The sequence below is a fragment of the Podarcis melisellensis genome (assembly GCF_964234715.1).
Source record: "Podarcis melisellensis genome assembly, chromosome: 11".
NCBI classification, from domain to species: Eukaryota; Metazoa; Chordata; class Lepidosauria; order Squamata; family Lacertidae; genus Podarcis; species Podarcis melisellensis.
In genome coordinates this window covers 2,342,387-2,360,501 of record NC_138543.1, presented here as the reverse complement: position 1 = coordinate 2,360,501, position 18,115 = coordinate 2,342,387, and the positions used below count along the sequence as shown (strand labels likewise).

Sequence of the window (18,115 nt, the reverse complement as noted above, 5' to 3'; positions counted from 1 at the left end):
CAGGTTCGCGTCTCCGCTCCTCCACATGCAGCTGCTGGGTGACCTTGGGCCAGTCACACTTCTTTGAAGTCTCTCAGCCCCTCTCACCTCACAGAGTGTTTGTTGTGGGGGAGGAAGGGAAAGGAGAATGTTAGCCACTTTGAGACTCCTGAAAGGGAGTGATAAAGCGGGATATCAAATCCAAACTCTTCCTCCTCCTCCTCCTCCTCCTCCTCCTCCTCCTCCTCTTCTTCTTCTTCTTCTTCTTCTTCTTCTTCTTCTTCTTCTTCTTCTTCTTCTTCTTCTTCTTCTTCTTTCTAACACTGTTGAATATAAATCCATGTTATTAACCATCTTGGCTGTCTCTTAGTGCCTGAACTTCCACAGCTGTCATCCACCATGAACCACCATTGACAGGATTGGCAGCAACAGCAGCAGATACGTTCAAAGCTTGATATTTTATTCTCTTGCTAATTGTGCTGTTTTAAATGTGCATTTTATATACGATTTCCTTCAGAATGTTTCTGTTGAAATGTTAAGATATATTTTTTACTAACTTTGCTGTGTTTAATGTGCATTCTGTACATGATCTCCTTTGTAAATTTTTATTTTGAAATCTTTAAGATAATATTTTAGTTTCCTGTTGATTATGTGGCTTTTAATGTATACTTCATTTTGTTTTCTTCTGTAATCAAATTTATGCTGGATTGTTTTATTCGATGTTTTAATGTAGTATCTAAATTCTTTGAGACTTTTTTCTCTAAAATATAAAGCGGTAGAGAAATGAAATAAAAAATAGAATAGTAATAATAATAACAGTTTTAATACTGTAGCCAAAACTAGTATCAGGCCAAATTGTATTGTTGCTGAACTCAATTTGCCTAGCTATTTTGCTAACTTCTCTTTTATGTCTATATTCTCTGCTGGACTCTAATTTCTAAACAAATAAATAACACTTATTTGCATTGCGGTTATTTGTGTGTTCAGACCCAGAGACCTCCCCCCTAAATAAACACACATTTGACTCAAATTTTAGTTTTGGTTTTTGGCAGAATTTAGGCCACAATTTTATTGATTACAGAAAGTGAGTGGTTGTACAGACTCTGGTTCAACTAGCTCCCTGCACCCTTACAGGTAGCGCTGACCCAGAAATCTATCATAGGTCAGCCAAGGGTGAACACCTGTGGTAGGTGGAAAGCCCGAGAACGGACTATGTCCACTCCCCAGATTCTCCCCTGGACTCAGGCACGGGCACAACCCCCTCTCGGGGGTTGACCAAGCCAACTTGAGTCCCTGGATTCCTTTAACGGAATACCCTTCACATAGGGATGGCGAGACCGTTCTCCCATCCCTATCACCTGAACCAGTGACTATCCGCCACGCAAGCACCTGCTCTCACCGCCAACCATTCACACCTGTAACCAGTCCCTTAACCCCACTGTCACTGCTGTCAGCCGCAAATCATTCCCAGTCACAGACAGATGCACCCCATCAAGCATGCATCATGGAAGGTAATGCCCGGGTGACAGATCACTGCCCTGCCCAAGGCCAGAACCTTCTTGGCCACAGTGCTCTGGACACGCTTCCTGACGCTCTCAGTGGCAGCTGGGCACTGGCTACCTCACCAAACACATCACTGCAACAGCTGCAACCAAAATATTTTGAGTCCAGGAAGAGCTGCCTTCAACTCTTCCGAGTCCTCCTGCATGCAGGTCCGCAATCTCAAGCCGGGAGCTTCCGGCAAATCATTCTCGCCCAGCTGCACCACCATCGCCGCAGGTGTGCCTTCCGCAGACACCTTCACCTGCACCATCGGGAGAAGCTCCTCTCAACACATTCCTCGTCTGGATACCCAGGAGACACTCACATGGTCGGGAAGTCCAAGCCTGGGTCTGAATCCAGACTCTGCTGCCCTCCTGCCGGCACAGTGGACAATGCTGTGCCCGTCTATCCAGACGTGCAAGGCAGACGGACCTATGAATGAACAAAACAACATTAATAACTGCACCTCAGCGCCGCTTCAGTAAATAACCCCGTATGCATCAGACTTCCCAAATCCTTGATGCTGTCAACGGACAGGCCCCAGTATGCAACAGTGGTGGCATCACCAATGCAAAAGGAATGAGGTGCAAACTCACTGGCCAGCAGACCACACGCTGCGATCGCCTTACGCATCACTGCAACAAATTGATGCCTCCTTAACGGGTTCCCATCCTTGTGAATCAGGAAGGGTCCATCCAGGAAGGGACATCTTTAACTGGACAAGGGCCATGCTTACCAGTGGCAGGCAGCCTCATTAAGGCACTTCTGCCCAACTGGTCTGTTTTGGAATTCTGGATGGTGAGAACCAGTTCCCCCTCAGAAAGCTGAACATCCTGCAAAAGCAAGCCCCTAGAGAACCCTCCTCGTGCTGACTCCAGCATCACTTCGCCCACACGCAGTGCACCAAAAAAACGCAACAGAGTAAGCCGCTGAAAAGAGTCTCGCTTCATAAGTGGACCAGCAGACAAGTCTTAACTTGCTGCACATTTTGGATAAAAGGTCAAAAGTGACCGGCCTCCTACCTGGCGACTTAGGTGGCTGCAATCTGCCCCAACCCTCCAGAGCCTTGCGCACTAGAAACTTTGCACAAGGATCTTTAGGATAAAGGGATTTACAGAAAAATGAAATGGCAGAAGATTGAATTCTAATGGACTTAACCGCACGACCCATGCTCCACAGGTGAGCCAAATACTGCAACACCTGATGCATGGATGGCAACAAAGTATTGTCGATTGTCAAGTGCTGTGATTGAAACGCTAATAAGTCCATCCAGGCCCTCTTCTAAGACCGCAAGGACTAGCTGCTGCCAAGGTTCCAAAGCTGAACAGGGAAATATTCCGGAAACTGCTGTACATCCGGAGCCAGGGATCTGAAGCGCTCCATCTGAAAATGGGATAGGGCATCAGCAATATCATTAGTAGCGCCAGGAATAAAACGGGCAGAAAACACAATGTTGAACCTGAGGCACCGCAGCACAAATGTGTGCAAAAGGGCAGAGACTCTGCTGGAGCGTGACAACTGCCTTGCCAAAACACTCACCACGGCCTGATTATCAGACCAGAAATGGACCCGCCGGTCCTTGAACTCCATGGTCCACATGTGCACTGCTACTACAATGGGGAAAAGCTCAAGAAATGTTAAGTCATGGGTAATGACGGTGCCCTGCCAGTGCTCAGGCCATGGCTGCGCACACCAATGGCCATGGAAATAAAGCCCCAAACCCAAGGATCCAGCAGTGTCCAAATGGACCTGGAAATCACAGTGCAGGTTCAAGGTATCCTGCCACAGAGATACCCCATTGAACTCCCTCAGGAATTCCAGCCACATCTTGAGGTCTGCCTTGACCTCCCTAGGCAATCGCACCTGATGATGGGTGACTGCAGGCCTGCAGAGAGTCTTGCCAGGCGAGCACAAAGGGGGCGACCAGGAGCAACCACCCTGCAGGCGAAATTCATATGACCCAATAGGGACTGAATCTGTCTCAAGATAACCTTCTCCAGTGGCAAAAACTCCAAAATAATGTCACATAGGGCCATCAATTTACCCTCAGGCAGTGAGGAAGTCTGTGCCACAGTATCCAGCTGAATCCCAAGGTAAGACAGCCTTGTATCTGAAGAAGTGTGCATGCACACAAAAGCTCATACCAATAAACTTAGTTGATCTCTAAGGTGCTACTGGAGGGAATTTTTATTATTATTATTTTGTTTGTGATAATTACCCTTCTGCATTGTAGAGTTGAACTGGTTGTCTCCAGCTCTGAAGCTGACTGTTCACTTTAGTGAAACAGAGAGCCCAATAACCATTTTAGCTGGTTTGTGTCACTTAGATTCCCAGGTTCCATTGTCTACTTCAGTGGTGTCCAAAGAGGGCCAGATTTGATGAAGTGAAGAGTTAAGGTTTTTTAGGATTTTTAGGATTAAACCAGATTAGGCCCTGGTAACAGACTTTGGACATGCCTGCAGGGGCATAGTAAGGGGGGTGGAGGTGCCACTCTGGGAGGGGTGACAAGATGGCCCCTGCCTCTCCCAGCTGTAGAGTGTCCAAGGGCACACACAGTCCGTTTGGGCGCTGCGCAAGTGGCAGCTCATATAGCCGCCACGCGCAAGCGGCATCCCGTACGGACTGCGCACACACGGGATGCCGTATTCACAGTCCATATGGTCTACGCCGCCCCAGGTGCTGGAGAGGGTTCTTCCAACACTGCATGCCTGGTCTATTTAGAAGTCTTTAGCTGCTTAGAAACATACATTTTAATAGGTTCAGGATGTAGTTCCAGACAACAGGTCAGTCCTTGGTAAATACTTTGTGATTAGTTCAAAAATTCCAGTGATCATAAATAAACGGTATCCAGGATATAGTCAACCCACTTATATTTTTGATAAAATAAATTCAAACACTTTGAATCAATGCCAATTTATTCTTATTCTCCTTGGATGAGAGATAGGATATTAATGTAATAATAAACAAACAGTACACACAGACGCTGCTGGCTCATAAACAAGAGCAACTTGCTCACTAGGAATGCCTCAGTACTTCTACACATCCTTAATTATCTGCCCAAAACTAGAGTGTAATAAAAATTAAGAGGAAAATCAGAGAAAAGAAAATAATGTTAGAACAACAACAACAAAAATACATACATACAAAAGTTATAGAGAATTCCAGCTCTTAGCTAGAGGAATTAAATGGTGGTAGGAGCAGGGAATCTGCAGCAATCTGAAATTCAATGGTCAAACCTTGTACCGTTTTACTTCTGTCCTTATTTCATTTAAAAAATAAAAACAAAGCACACATCCAAAAGTAGGCTTTTAAAAATGATAAAATGTATGCTCAAGACACCAGATGCCCCATGCTCCTTGTGCTGTGGAATGTCAGCAAAGCCATCTCATTATTCCTCTTTTGCTGTCTCTGCACAGAGAATCCATCCACAGACCAACATTTTCCATCCATCATGACATTAAAAAGGCTGCAGCATTTAAACACAAATGAGCAAAAACCCAAGGTATTTGGTATAGTGGACCTGCAAAACAGCAAATATGAACAAATGTTAATGTATGCAACTAAAAATAATGACAGATAAACACAACAGAGGCAGGAGAGGAGAGAGATGTGAGTATGAAGAGAGGTGCTTGGGGTGACTGTCTTCTGATTATGGAATTCCCTCATGGTACATTTCAGAAATATTTCAAGACTTTGCCTGTGAATGCAAACTGTGTCCTTGCTTTTATCTGAGCGCAACCCCTGCTGGTGAGCTCATGAAGGCAAAATCTGGCCAGGAGGCCAGGGAGAAAGAGGGAGATTGTGCTGCATAGGATCTAAAATTGTTTTCATCACATACCTTGGGTTGTTTAATTCACTTATCCTTGTGGAAACATTCTCTACTTCTGAGTTAACAAAAACGGGAGTGGTCTGGTATTTTTTTACTATTGTTATTATTCATTCCATTTCTTTACTGCTTTATATTTTTAAGAAAATATCTCAAAGCAGTTTACAACACACTAAAACAGCAAATAAAACCATGTAGACTAAAATATAATAATAATAATAATAATAATAATATTTTTTTTATTTATACCCCGCCCTCCCCAGCCAAGGCCGGGCTCAGAGCGGCTTACAAGCAATAATAAAAACAAGATGAATGATTACAACTTAAAAACAAAAATAAAATACAACATTAAAATAATGAAACATTAAAATATTAAAATGTAGCCTCATCGCAGGAGGAGAAGGAAAAGAAAGGGAAAAAAAGAGAGGGAGGGAATCAAATTGGCTCCAAGCCAAAGGCCAGGCGGAACAACTCTGTCTTACAGGCCCTGCGGAAAGAAATCAGATCCTGCAGGGCCCTGGTCTCATGAGGCAGAGCGTTCCACCAGGCCGGAGCCAGTGTTGAGAAGGCCCTGGCTCTGGCTGAAGCCAATCTAACTTCCTTAGGGCCTGGGACCTCTAGGGTGTTGCTATTTATGGACCTTGAGGCTCTCCGTGGGGCATACCGGGAGAGGCGGTCCCGTAGGTACGAGGGTCCTAGGCCATGAAGGGCTTGAAAGGTCAAAAGCAGCACCTTAAATCTGACCCTGTACTCCACCGGGAGCCAGTGCAGCTGGAAAAGCACTGGGTGAATCTGCTCCCATGGCAGAGACCCCGTGAGGAGCCTCGCTGCTGCACTCTGCACCCGCTGGAGTTTCTGGGACAGCTTCAAGGGCAGCCCCGCATAGAGCAAATTACAGTAGTCAAGCCTGGAGGTGACCGTCACATGGATCACTGTGGCCAGGTCGGGGCGGGAAAGGTAAGGGACCAACTGCTTGATGCGGTGAAGGTGGAAAAATGTCGCCTTGGCTGTTGCTGTAACTTGCGCCTCCATGGAAAGGGAGGCGTCAAGGATTACACCCAAACTCTTAACGGAAGGCAATGGCACTAATTGGGCCCCCGCAAGAGAAGGGAGTTGGTCCCTCATCCCCATGCCATCCTGACCTCTGTCTTTGAAGGATTTCGTTTCAATCGGCTCCCACGAAACCATCCAGCCACAGCTTCCAAGCATCTGGTCAGTGTGTTCGGGGCCGAGTTGGTGTGGCCATCCATCAGCAGATAGAGCTGAGTGTCATCAGCATATTGGTGACATCCCAGCCCAAAGCTCCGGATAATCTGGGCAAGGGGGCGCATAAAGATGTTAAAAAGCATCGGGGAGAGAATTGCGCCCTGCGGCACTCCACACACCAAGGAGTGGCGCGACGACATTTCCCTCCCTAGTGCCACCCTCTGTCCCCGACCAGAGATAAAAGAGCACAACCAGTTACGGGCTATGCCCTGTATCCCCACGTCTGCAAGGCGGTGGTCCAGAAGATCATGATCGACCATGTCAAAGGCTGCTGACAAATCTAAAAGGATCAGCAGTCCTGACCCGCCTCGATATGACTGAATAAAGTCAAATATACATTCAAAGCAACATTAACAGGAAAATAAAATGTTATATTAAAGATTTCAAAATAAACCATTGCAAAGGAGGTCAACTACAGAATGCACATTTAATGCAGCAAAGTTAACAAGAGAAGACAAAATCTGCATAGAGCATACCTGCTGCAGTTGCTGCCAGTCCTGCCAACGGTGGCTTGTTTCACCTATTCCTGGTACAAGGAAATGACCTCTTGTGGGAATATGGTTGGTTTTACCTATAGGGAAAATGGGCACATGGGTGGAAATTTACTGCAGCCTGACCTTTTGGCAGGGCAGGCTGTGTTAGGCATGATCAGCGTGTGGACACCTCATGCTAGCCTGTGATTGGTTTATACAGCATACCCTGATAGTGGTGTGATTTTCCTTATATGGTATTGTCTGTTACTGTTGAGTTGATACAATGTTCTGTGAAATAATAAAATGCTAGGCCGCAGCAGTTTGAGCATGCTCAGGGCCTGATCAGCTCGGTTCAGCTCAGTTGTTGCTGGCTAGGCCTATTCAATATATCATTGGTGTGAGACTGATTTATTTCCTATGGCGAGCAGGCCCTCGTCATTTGGTGCCCCGTGTGAATAACTTCGGACTCCACGTCGTTCCTCATTGTCCAGCATTCACCACGTGTCTTTCATCCACTTTGGATCCCGGTGTGTGCTCCCTTTCCTTCTGCCTTTGTGAGACAGCCTCTCTCGGACTTCGTGCGCTGCGGCCCTCTCAGCACTGACCACACCCGGCCAGGGTTCCAGGTACCACTCATCCTCTTTGGATCCCGGTTAGAGCTCCCTTCCTTTTGTCGCTCCTTTTCATCCTTTGTGGATCCCAGCGACTACTCTCTTTTTTCTGCTGTTCTCACTATCATGGGGCAATCTCACTCTGCACCACAGAAGAAATTTTTTGATGACCTTAAATTCCTTCTGGCCAGTAACAACCTTGTTGTGCTTGATGCTGATCTCAAGGCCCTTATTCAAGCTTTGGACACCCACTGCCCCTGGTTTCCTCAGGATGGCACTTTTGATTTAAAAGACTGGGATAAAATAGGACAATTTTTCCAGAATCATCCTCAGATTGATGTTAAAGTTTTACATGCCTGGTGTAAAGTTTACAAAGCTATGTCAAGCTTAACTCCTGCAAATATCCTCCTGGCTACCTCACCGCCTGTTTCACCTGTCCTTCTGGTTCCTCCTTCGCCTCTGCATCCCACGTTGCCTTCTTCGAATCCTCCGGTTTATGTACCTCCTAAACCATCGGATCTCTCTTCTTCGGCTCCTCCTGTCCCACCTCAGCCTCCACCACCTTCTTCGCTTTCTGCACAGCCATCTACCACTCCTCTTCAGGGATCTCTTCGTGCCGCTGCTCCATTGCTGGCTTTCGATTCTGCCACCCCAAATCTTTTTCCTGTAATGGTTCCTGGCGCCCTGGGGGGAGGCCCAGCCCGGCACGAGCGGTTTGAGCCCACCTCCACTCTGTCTCCGCTATATTCTGCCCTTAAAGGACATAAGGATCCAGCGGACAAGGTCACAGTTACCCCTGCAATGGAAGAGGCTCTAACAACCGTGAATGATCACCTAAGCAGATGTATGGTGGACAGGATCCCTTCTCTTTCCATGGACCAGCTATCGCTTGCAGTGTTTGCCACCCCACTCCTTCCAACGGCCAAATTATACACCACTGGCCAGAAGCCTGGGACTGTGTCTATTGTGGAATGGCTTCATTTGCCTCATGCTCCCCCACGTAACGTGTATGCTACACCCAACAGCGTCCGTCAAGGCCCTGCAGAGCCCTATGGACAATTTGTAGATCGCTTGTATAACACCCTCAAGCGGCAAGTTCAGGACATAGCAGCCCAAGAAGTGATTGTTCGCCAGCTTGCGTTTGATAATGCAAATGAGGACTGTAAGCAAGCGCTGCGCCCTTTGATGACAACGCCCAATATTGCCATTGCTGATATGCTCAAAGCCTGCCAGTCAGTGGGCACAGAGACGCACAAAGCTCGCCTTTTAGCCGCGGCTCTGTCCTCCGCCGCGCCCCAAATTTCTGCCAAAGACAAAACTTGCTTTGGATGCGGCAAAGTAGGGCATTTTCGTGCACAGTGCAGATCTACCACACAGCAGCGTCGCCCTAACTCAAAGTGCCCCATTTGCAAGAAGGGTTTCCATTGGGCCAACCAATGCCGTTCCGCCACGCCTCAGCAAGGTCAGCTGACTCAGCAAAACCAGCTAGACCACCGAAACCAGCCGACGGGAAACCGGCAGTCGGGCCCACCCCGGGCCCAGGCACAACAATAGGGAACACCAGCGCCCTGAAATCGTATTCTACGCTGTCTGCCAGTGATGACCTTCCACCTGATCTCAACCCACACGACAGCTGGAGACATCGCCACATTGATGTGCCCTGGATGGAGTCACCTTCCACAGCTGTTCCAGTGTTTCCTGGCACGTTGAAAGATCATCTTCATCCCTACCGCATAGGCCCTCCTTCCCCTTGGGAAACCACCGTGATTACCAATCACCCCTCTGTGGACACTGTGAGACGTCGCTTTCGTCGCGCTGCTCTTTTGCAGAAGGCCAAGAGACCTGAACCTTATCATCAGATTTGGACCAACAATACGTATGTTAGGGACATAAATCATTTTGCTTCTATACTTAATCTTTCTGAATGTTGGGTATGTATGCATATCCCTCCTCAATCAAAGAGGTCTGGTATATTATTGCATGGTATTCCAGTAAATGCCTCATATAAGATTAGTAATAATATGAAGGATAATCGTACTAGTTCACCCCCTGTGTTTTTGTCACTTATGGAAACAGCGTCTTATTGTTTTCTTTTCAATCATAATAGTAGTAACTTTTTAGGTCATTATCCATATTGTAATTGGACCTATGAGTATGTTAATGGATCTTCTTGTTTTCTTAACGTTACTACTATGAGTGGTAGGCCAAAAGTTTTAGTTAATAATGTCACAACCAACATGACTTATGAACAACAGGCTGCGTGTAGAGATTTTTATGTTTGGTTTGATTGGATGAAGAAAAGCAGTAGATCTACATGTTTGCTTCAATCTGACTTATGGTTATTTTGTGGCACAAGAGCCTACAAAGAAATCCCTCTTGCCTTTTCTGGAACCTGCACCTTAGGAGTAGTCATACCCCTAGTGTATAAAATGGACAAGCTCCCAGCTGTTCGTTTGCGTAACAAAAGGGAAGTGCATTCACCTATCTCTCAATATACAGGGACAGCCATCTCTAGGTCTCTTCTGCCCTCTTTAGGTGCAGCTATGAATTACCGTGATCTACATAAATTGGCTAATTGGACTGAAGCCTTGTTTAATTCTACCATCTTGGCTTTAAAATTAATTAACAATGAAATGTCAGAAATAAGGGAAGTTGCTTTACAAAGTTTTTATGCTTTAGATGTAATCCTTGCCTCTAAAGGTGGAGTTTGTGCCTTAATTCATTCCCATTGTTGTATGTATATATCTGATCAATCGGCCAATATTTCTGCTACTATTGATTATATGGAACAAATGATAGCCCATAATCCTTTGAATCCACCCGAAGGTTTTGATCCATGGGAATGGTTGTCTTCCTGGTTAGCTAATAGAGTATGGTTAAGAAAACTTTTACTAATTGTAATTTTGCTTGTTGCAGGATTTATTGTGTTGTGTTGCTGCATTCAATGCCTACCTTCTTTGTATGCCCAGTGTACTACATGGTGGTACAAACCGCAACCCGCCACAGGGATGACAAGAAGGATTTATGTCGCAAGTTATAAGCGTTTAGAAAATGAGACAAATGACTTTGCTTAGGTTTGGTTAAGAAAAAAATTATTTTTCATAAAATAAGTAAGAAAAGAGGGCATGTGGGAATATGGTTGGTTTTACCTATAGGGAAAATGGGCACATGGGTGGAAATTTACTGCAGCCTGACCTTTTGGCAGGGCAGGCTGTGTTAGGCATGATCAGCGTGTGGACACCTCATGCTAGCCTGTGATTGGTTTATACAGCATACCCTGATAGTGGTGTGATTTTCCTTATATGGTATTGTCTGTTACTGTTGAGTTGATACAATGTTCTGTGAAATAATAAAATGCTAGGCCGCAGCAGTTTGAGCATGCTCAGGGCCTGATCAGCTCGGTTCAGCTCAGTTGTTGCTGGCTAGGCCTATTCAATATATCATTGGTGTGAGACTGATTTATTTCCTATGGCGAGCAGGCCCTCGTCAACCTCTGAACATTTGTTCTGATCAACCCCACTTTAAAATGTCCACATGTTTAGCCTCAGGAGATGCTACGGAGTAATGAAAGAGGAGGTTGGAATTGGAGGTGAACTCTTGGTAGCCGTAGCACTTGTGGCATAACTGTCAACTTACAGATTTGAAAATAAGGGACCAGCAGCCTCGAAAATAAGGGATCAGCAGCCAAAATAAGGGATTTTCCAAGCACAGGTATGTTCAACTTCTGAGCCCCTCCAAGCCAAAGGCAGAAAACCCAGCCAGCAGCCAAATGCTGTGTCCCACACCGATTTAATATAAGATGCAGTTTGTCCCGTACACAGTGCCAAACACATAGTGCCAAACCAGAGGTGACCCACAAACATCAAAAAGGACATCACTAAAAGGGTGGGGCAGGAGCAAAACAGGGCGTTTCCATTTCACGTGATTTCATGCAAGTGCACAATGACCTAGAACGCAACCCTCACACAAATCGAGGGTTCCCTGTATTTTGCCTCCCTTCCCTCTTGCTCTCCCTCCCCCTGGCCCTCTCAGGTATTTCTGCCCTGCTCTTCTTCCACCTCCATTGTCCCAGCCACAGCACCATTGGTGGGCAGGGCGTGGGAGAGGGAGCGGGAGAGCGGGTGGCATGTCGCGGGGTGGAGCAGCCACAGCCGCAGCAGCCCAGCAAAGAGGTGAAGCGGCTGCTGGAGGTGAAGTGTGCAAGGTAGAAGGAAACGTTCTTGTGACAGGAGGTTTCTTGGCTGTGCAAGGACTCATTACTAGTACAGGGGAAAGCATCACCAACTTGTGCTTGTGTTGGGCTTGAAAATTAACATAAAAACAAATCCTGTATTCCAGTCATGTTTAACACTTCTAGAAAGAAGCTGGTATTCTTTTGTTTCTTTAAATTTACAAATCCCTGAATCATAGAATTGTAGAGTTAGAAGGGACCCTGAGGGTCATCTAATTCAGCGCTTCTCAACCTTTTTCCAACCCCAGCTCCCTTCCCACCTTGTTTCCTTCCTGTGACCCCCTGTCCTACCTGTAGAAAGGTAGCAATTTCAATGTTTTGTTTGTAAACAGAACATGTTTTAATTTTAATTTTTATAATTTACACAAAACACAATTACATTAAAAAAATATTCTTTAAGTATTTCTCTATCGATGTGACCCTTGTGCTTGATGACCAGAAACAAGCTTTTTATATCCGGTTCTATTGCTGTGAGGAATAACCAAAGATCATCTCTGTCCAGTATGCTAAGGTGATTCAGGGTTAGGCTGAGTAAATAATTCACACAACTGAGACCTGAATCTACCAAAGACAAAGTAAGAAATGCCATGAAAAACAGTTTTGCTTGATCACTTCTCACTTCCCTCTGTGGTCCTCTGGTCTGGTGCCATGGCCCCCCATTTACACAATTTTCACCTGAGGGCCCCCAGGGGACCATATGGCCCCCGGTTGAGAAATGCCAATCTAGTCCCATCCAATGCAGGAGTCTCAAGTAAAGCATCCCTGGCAGATGATGGCAGGTGTTTGTGTGAAAGAAAGAAGATATTGAGTTTACCAGGTGCTCTTGTGACTGCTTATCTTCTTTTTCTGACAGTGGATGAGTGTTACAAAATCTCGCATGGTGCCAGCCAGTTAGAGTTTGTCTAAATGTTTGGAAATAGCTTCTAGAAATGCATCTCTTTCTGCCATCCAGGTGAGATGAGTAAAAGAGATTAACCTCTTTTAAAGCTCTCCTGGCAAGAGGCCCAGGCCATTAGTAATTGTGGGGAGGGGAGGCAGAGGCTGAGGTAATCATATCTTAGTTTAACACAGGCTTCCTCACCCTCGGCCCTCCAGATGTTTTTGGTCTACAACTCCCATGATCCCCAGCTAGCAGGACCAGTGGTCAGGGATGATGGGAATTGTAGTCCCAAAACATCTGGAGGGCTGAGATTGAGGAAGCCTGGTTTAACACAGCTAAAAGAAATCTGATGTACTTGTGTATCTTTAATTTTCAAATGAGGCAGAATGACAGATATATTTACAGTGATGCTATGAATTCATCGGGTGCTCTTGCAACTCAGCTTGCTTGGAACATGGGGTCCTGTAATGGTGTCCCACTTGTGGTCTCTTCAGCCCAAAATTGAAACTACCTTCTGAGGTGTTTCAAGGCAGTAGCTTCCTATTTTCCTAGAGCAATGGTTTCCAAAGCTCCCAATCCCCCTGGCATGGACCACTTGAAAATTGCTGGGAGTTTTGGCAGACCATGTAATGGTTTTTCTGCCTGTTATGCCAATTGTAATGGGTTGTGCTAGATGCTGCATGGTTTTAATTTTATTTGTATGGCTTCCATTATTTCTTCTATTGTATTTTTTGTGTTACAATTTGAATACTGTAGGAGTCAAACTGCAATAAAGAAAAAGCAATAGAAGAAATAATAGAAGCCATACAAATACTATTAAAAATCAGTAATAATAATAATAATAATAATAATAATAATAATAATAATAAATTTATTATTTATACCCTGCCCATCTGGCTGGGCCTCCCCAGGCACTCTGGGTGGCTTCCATAGAAACCAAAAATACAGTAAAATATCACACGTTAAAAACTTCCCTGAACAGGGCTGCCTTAAGATGCCTTCTGAATGTCAGGTAGTTGTTTATCGCTTTGAAATCTGCTGGAAAGGCGTTCCACAGGGCGGGCGCCACTACCGAGAAGGCCCTCTGCCTGGTTCCCTGTAGCTTTGCTTCTCGCAATGAGGGAACCGCCAGAAGGCCCTCGGCGCTGGACCTCAGCGTCCGGGCATAACGATGGGGGTGGAGACACTCCTTCAGGTATACTGGACCGAGGCCGTTTAGGGCTTTAAAGGTCAGCACCAACACTTTGAATTGTGCTCGGAAACGTACTGGGAGCCAATGTAGGTCTTTCAAGACCGATGTTATATGGTCTCGGCGGCCGCCCCCAGTCACCAGTCTAGCTGCCGCATTCTGGATTAGTTAGTTTCCAAGTCACCTTCAAAGGTAGCCCCATGTAGAGTGCATTGCAGTAGTCCAAGCGGGAGATAACCAGAGCAGAAGAGTGACTAGTGGGGTGCCACAGGGTTCTGTCTTTGGCCCGGTCTTATTCAACATCTTTATCAACGACTTGGATGATGGACTCAAGGGCATCCTGATCAAATTTGCAGATGACACCAAACTGGGAGGGGTGGCTAACACCCCAGAGGACAGGATCACACTTCAAAACGACCTTGACAGATTAGAGAACTGGGCCAAAACAAATAAGATGAATTTTAACAGGGAGAAATGTAAAGTATTGCACTTGGGCAAAAAAAATGAGAGGCACAAATACAAGATGGGTGACACCTGGCTTGAGAGCAGTACATGTGAAAAGGATCTAGGAGTCTTGGTTGACCACAAACTTGACATGAGCCAACAGTGTGACGCGACAGCTAAAAAAGCCAATGCAATTCTGGGCTGCATCAATAGGAGTATAGCATCTAGATCAAGGGAAGTAATAGTGCCACTGTATTCTGCTCTGGTCAGACCTCACCTGGAGTACTGTGTCCAGTTCTGGGCACCACAGTTCAAGAAGGACACTGACAAACTGGAACGTGTCCAGAGGAGGGCAACCAAAATGGTCAAAGGCCTGGAAACGATGCCTTATGAGGAACGGCTAAGGGAGCTGGGCATGTTTAGCCTGGAGAAGAGGAGGTTAAGGGGTGATATGATAGCCATGTTCAAATATATAAAAGGATGTCACATAGAGGAGGGAGAAAGGTTGTTTTCTGCTGCTCCAGAGAAGCGGACACGGAGCAATGGATCCAAACTACAAGAAAGAAGATTCCACCTAAACATTAGGAAGAACTTCCTGACAGTAAGAGCTGTTCGACAGTGGAATTTGCTGCCAAGGAGTGTGGTGGTGTCTCCTTCTTTGGAGGTCTTTAAGCAGAGGCTTGACAACCATATGTCAGGAGTGCTCTGATGGTGTTTCCTGCTTGGCAGGGGGTTGGACTCGATGGCCCTTGTGGTCTCTTCCAACTCTATGATTCTATGATAGCATGCACCACTCTGGCAAGACAGTCCGCAGGCAGATAGGGTCTCAGCCTACGTACCCAATGGAGCTGGTAAACAGCTTCCCTGGACACAGATTTGACCTGTGCCTCCATGGACAGCTGTGAGTCCAAAATGACTCCCAGGCTGCGCACCTGGTCCTTCAGGGGCACAGTTACCCCATTCAGGACCAGGGAATCCTCCACACCTGCCCGCCTCCTGTCCCCCAAAAACAGTACTTCTGTCTTGTCAGGATTCAACCTCAGTGTATGAATATTTAATGCAATTGATGTGTCAGTTGGGTTTTACATCTTAATTCTAGCCTTCCATTAACTTTATTGGATAAAAGAAATAAAAGAATGGCAATAGCTTAATAATAATAATAATAATAATAATAATAATAATAATAATAATAATTTATTATTTATACCCCACTCATCTGGCTGGGTTTCCCAACTGAATTTATCTGGGACAGGCTTCCTCAACCTCGGCCCTCCAGATGTTTTGAGACTACAATTCCCATCACCCCTGACCACTGGTCCTCCTAGCTAGGAATCATGGGAGTTGTAGGCCAAAAACATCTGGAGGGCCAAGGTTGACGAAGACTGATCCGGCACAATGAAAAACCACAGCTGAGTGCAGATACAGTGACAGACATATTAGAACAGGCTACCTCAAACTTGGCCCTTGAGATGTTTTTGGCCTACAACTCCCATGATTCCTAGCTAGCAGGACCAGCGGTCAGGGATGATGGGAACTGTAGTCTCAAAACATCAGGAGGGCTGAGGTTGAGGAAGCCTATATTAGAAAATGTACAGATCTCTTTATTCTGGCCTTTGACACCTGAGATGTATGTTTTCAGGGTCAACCATATTCCTGCAATTGTAATCTGTTCCAAGTGTTTTTAATTTTGAATTGCTGCAACTCAACCTGGGACCTGCTAGTGAAGGATGGGTAATAATAATTTAAGAAAACAGAAAAGGTGTTCTGGTTGTACTGATCCTCACCTTCCAGGCAGACCCCCAGGCTCTAAGAATGATGGAGCAGCTGCTGCACCCACTACTCTTGCTAGACCACCTGCATGAAGCTTGCAAACCATGGGTGGTCCATGGATCAGCTTGGGAACACCTGTCCTGAGTACTGCACAGCATGATTTGGCTGTAAGGATAAATGTGACTCTACTTTTAAGGGCACCTCCCATATTTAGCTGAGGTTAGGGGCAGGGCAAGAAGCCAGAGTGAAGTAGCACCTAAAGGATATTAGACCTGTTTGTACTTAGTTCTTTAACAAATCCTCATTAAAAGAGGACATTACAGGGACATTGACTGTTCTACCTCTGGCAGAAAAATGTCCTGGACTGGGCTTGGGCTTATCTGCTTGTGCAGACAGATGGGAGTTTTATCCCAAGCTCTGCTGTCCTCCTTTGCACCTTCCAAAATGCTGTTCTGGAGAATTCCCCAGCCCTCTGAAAACTAGTTTGCAGAAGCAGCAGACAAGGAAATCAGAAACACCTTGCCCCTGTGTAAGCAGAAAAACCTTCCCTTTACGCAGACCTACCTTAGGATCCAAGCCTCCAGAACTCTAAAAGGTTCTGCTGCACCTATTCAGTCCAAACATTTCACTGATAAGTACGGTTGTTTTTGCCCAGTCACCACAGCTGAGCTCGGGGAAGCAGCTTCTCTCGTATCCCCCCTGTAGTGTAAGAGAGCCCCTTCCGTGCAGTGGAGTGAAAGCGGCAACTGCCTTATCCCTGTTTACATCTTAGCAGCACAAGCTTACTCATTCACAGCAGAAAGTTCAAGGCCCACTTGCCTGTACTTGTAGTCTGAGGCACTAAAAGGACACTCACCAAAAAACCCCTCTAGCGTGCAGATATTAACACTGATCAAACTCGCCGCTACTGAAAAAAGGATCCCAGCAAAACAAGAATATGTGCAACTTGATGTGCTGTGTGAACTTTATGTAGGGTAAAGGTCACAGCTGTTCAGCAAGCACAAAAGGGGGAACAAATGGCTCAAAGCCGCAACTGGGCTCCCTGTTGTGTACAGATCCATTTTGTTTTTCATTCATTTTATATTACTATTTAAACATTCACATTTTATTTGTCTAACGAATACCAGCAGGTCACTTAATAGGAGTGTATAGTGAAGAGAAAATATTTATAATTACAATGTGTTGAGGTAGTAATAGAGGGACTTTTATTTATGCTGAAAGAAATACAGTAATTTGGAATTGGTTATCAAAGCAAATATAAGGCAAGATCAAGAAATGCTCAGCTGTCAACAGCAACAGCTGAAGCCGTTTTCAAACAACACTTTCAAAAGATATTCGGCCTGTTGAGGAGGTCCTAGGCTAAGCACTGCTATGGCACAATTAGGATTCCCGTGGCCACAGCCAGACCACCTCAGTAAATAAGACACCACTAAAACTGCATTTCTGACCAATCACAAGAACTGGAACAATAAGAGGTCCTTGGATAATTTACAAGCGTGTATTAAATCCAAAATGAAATTTCTGCTCCCACTAAATTAGCAAGAGTAGCCGTGCTCAAGGAAAAGTCTCTAAGCACTATGCATGCCCTTTAATATGTACTGTATATATATCTTTTAAAATATTTGATGGAAGCTGATCTCCTTATTATGGGTATCCTGGCAGTCTTGTTTTTCTCCCAGGATTAGGCCGGCATGTAAATGGGTGGGAGGGCACGGTTGACCTGAACGGGACAGTTGTGCAGATTCCCTGGGCACCACAGTTTGCCCGCAAGTCAGCAAGTGTGTCTCGGTGAGTGTGCAGGAATGCCTGGGGAATGTCCGAAGGGACACGCAGGACATTCCACGCTCAGCGGGTCTTTCTTCTCGGAGCTGCCTCCAGGTCCCGCGGCTGCTTCGGGGTTTCCT

General features: G+C 45.7%; 1 long non-coding RNA gene across 1 annotated transcript; it reads right to left on the bottom strand.

Moving 5' to 3' along the window:
- Positions 1–3,682: 3,682 nt before the first annotated feature.
- On the bottom strand, positions 3,683–17,910 carry LOC309380674. The gene is made up of 4 exons (XR_014173012.1): positions 16,776–17,910; positions 11,189–11,251; positions 7,090–7,157; positions 3,683–5,041 (listed from the first exon to the last, which is right to left on the bottom strand). It is a non-coding gene; the product is annotated as an uncharacterized lncRNA (long non-coding RNA).
- Between the last annotated feature and the right edge of the window lie 205 nt (positions 17,911–18,115).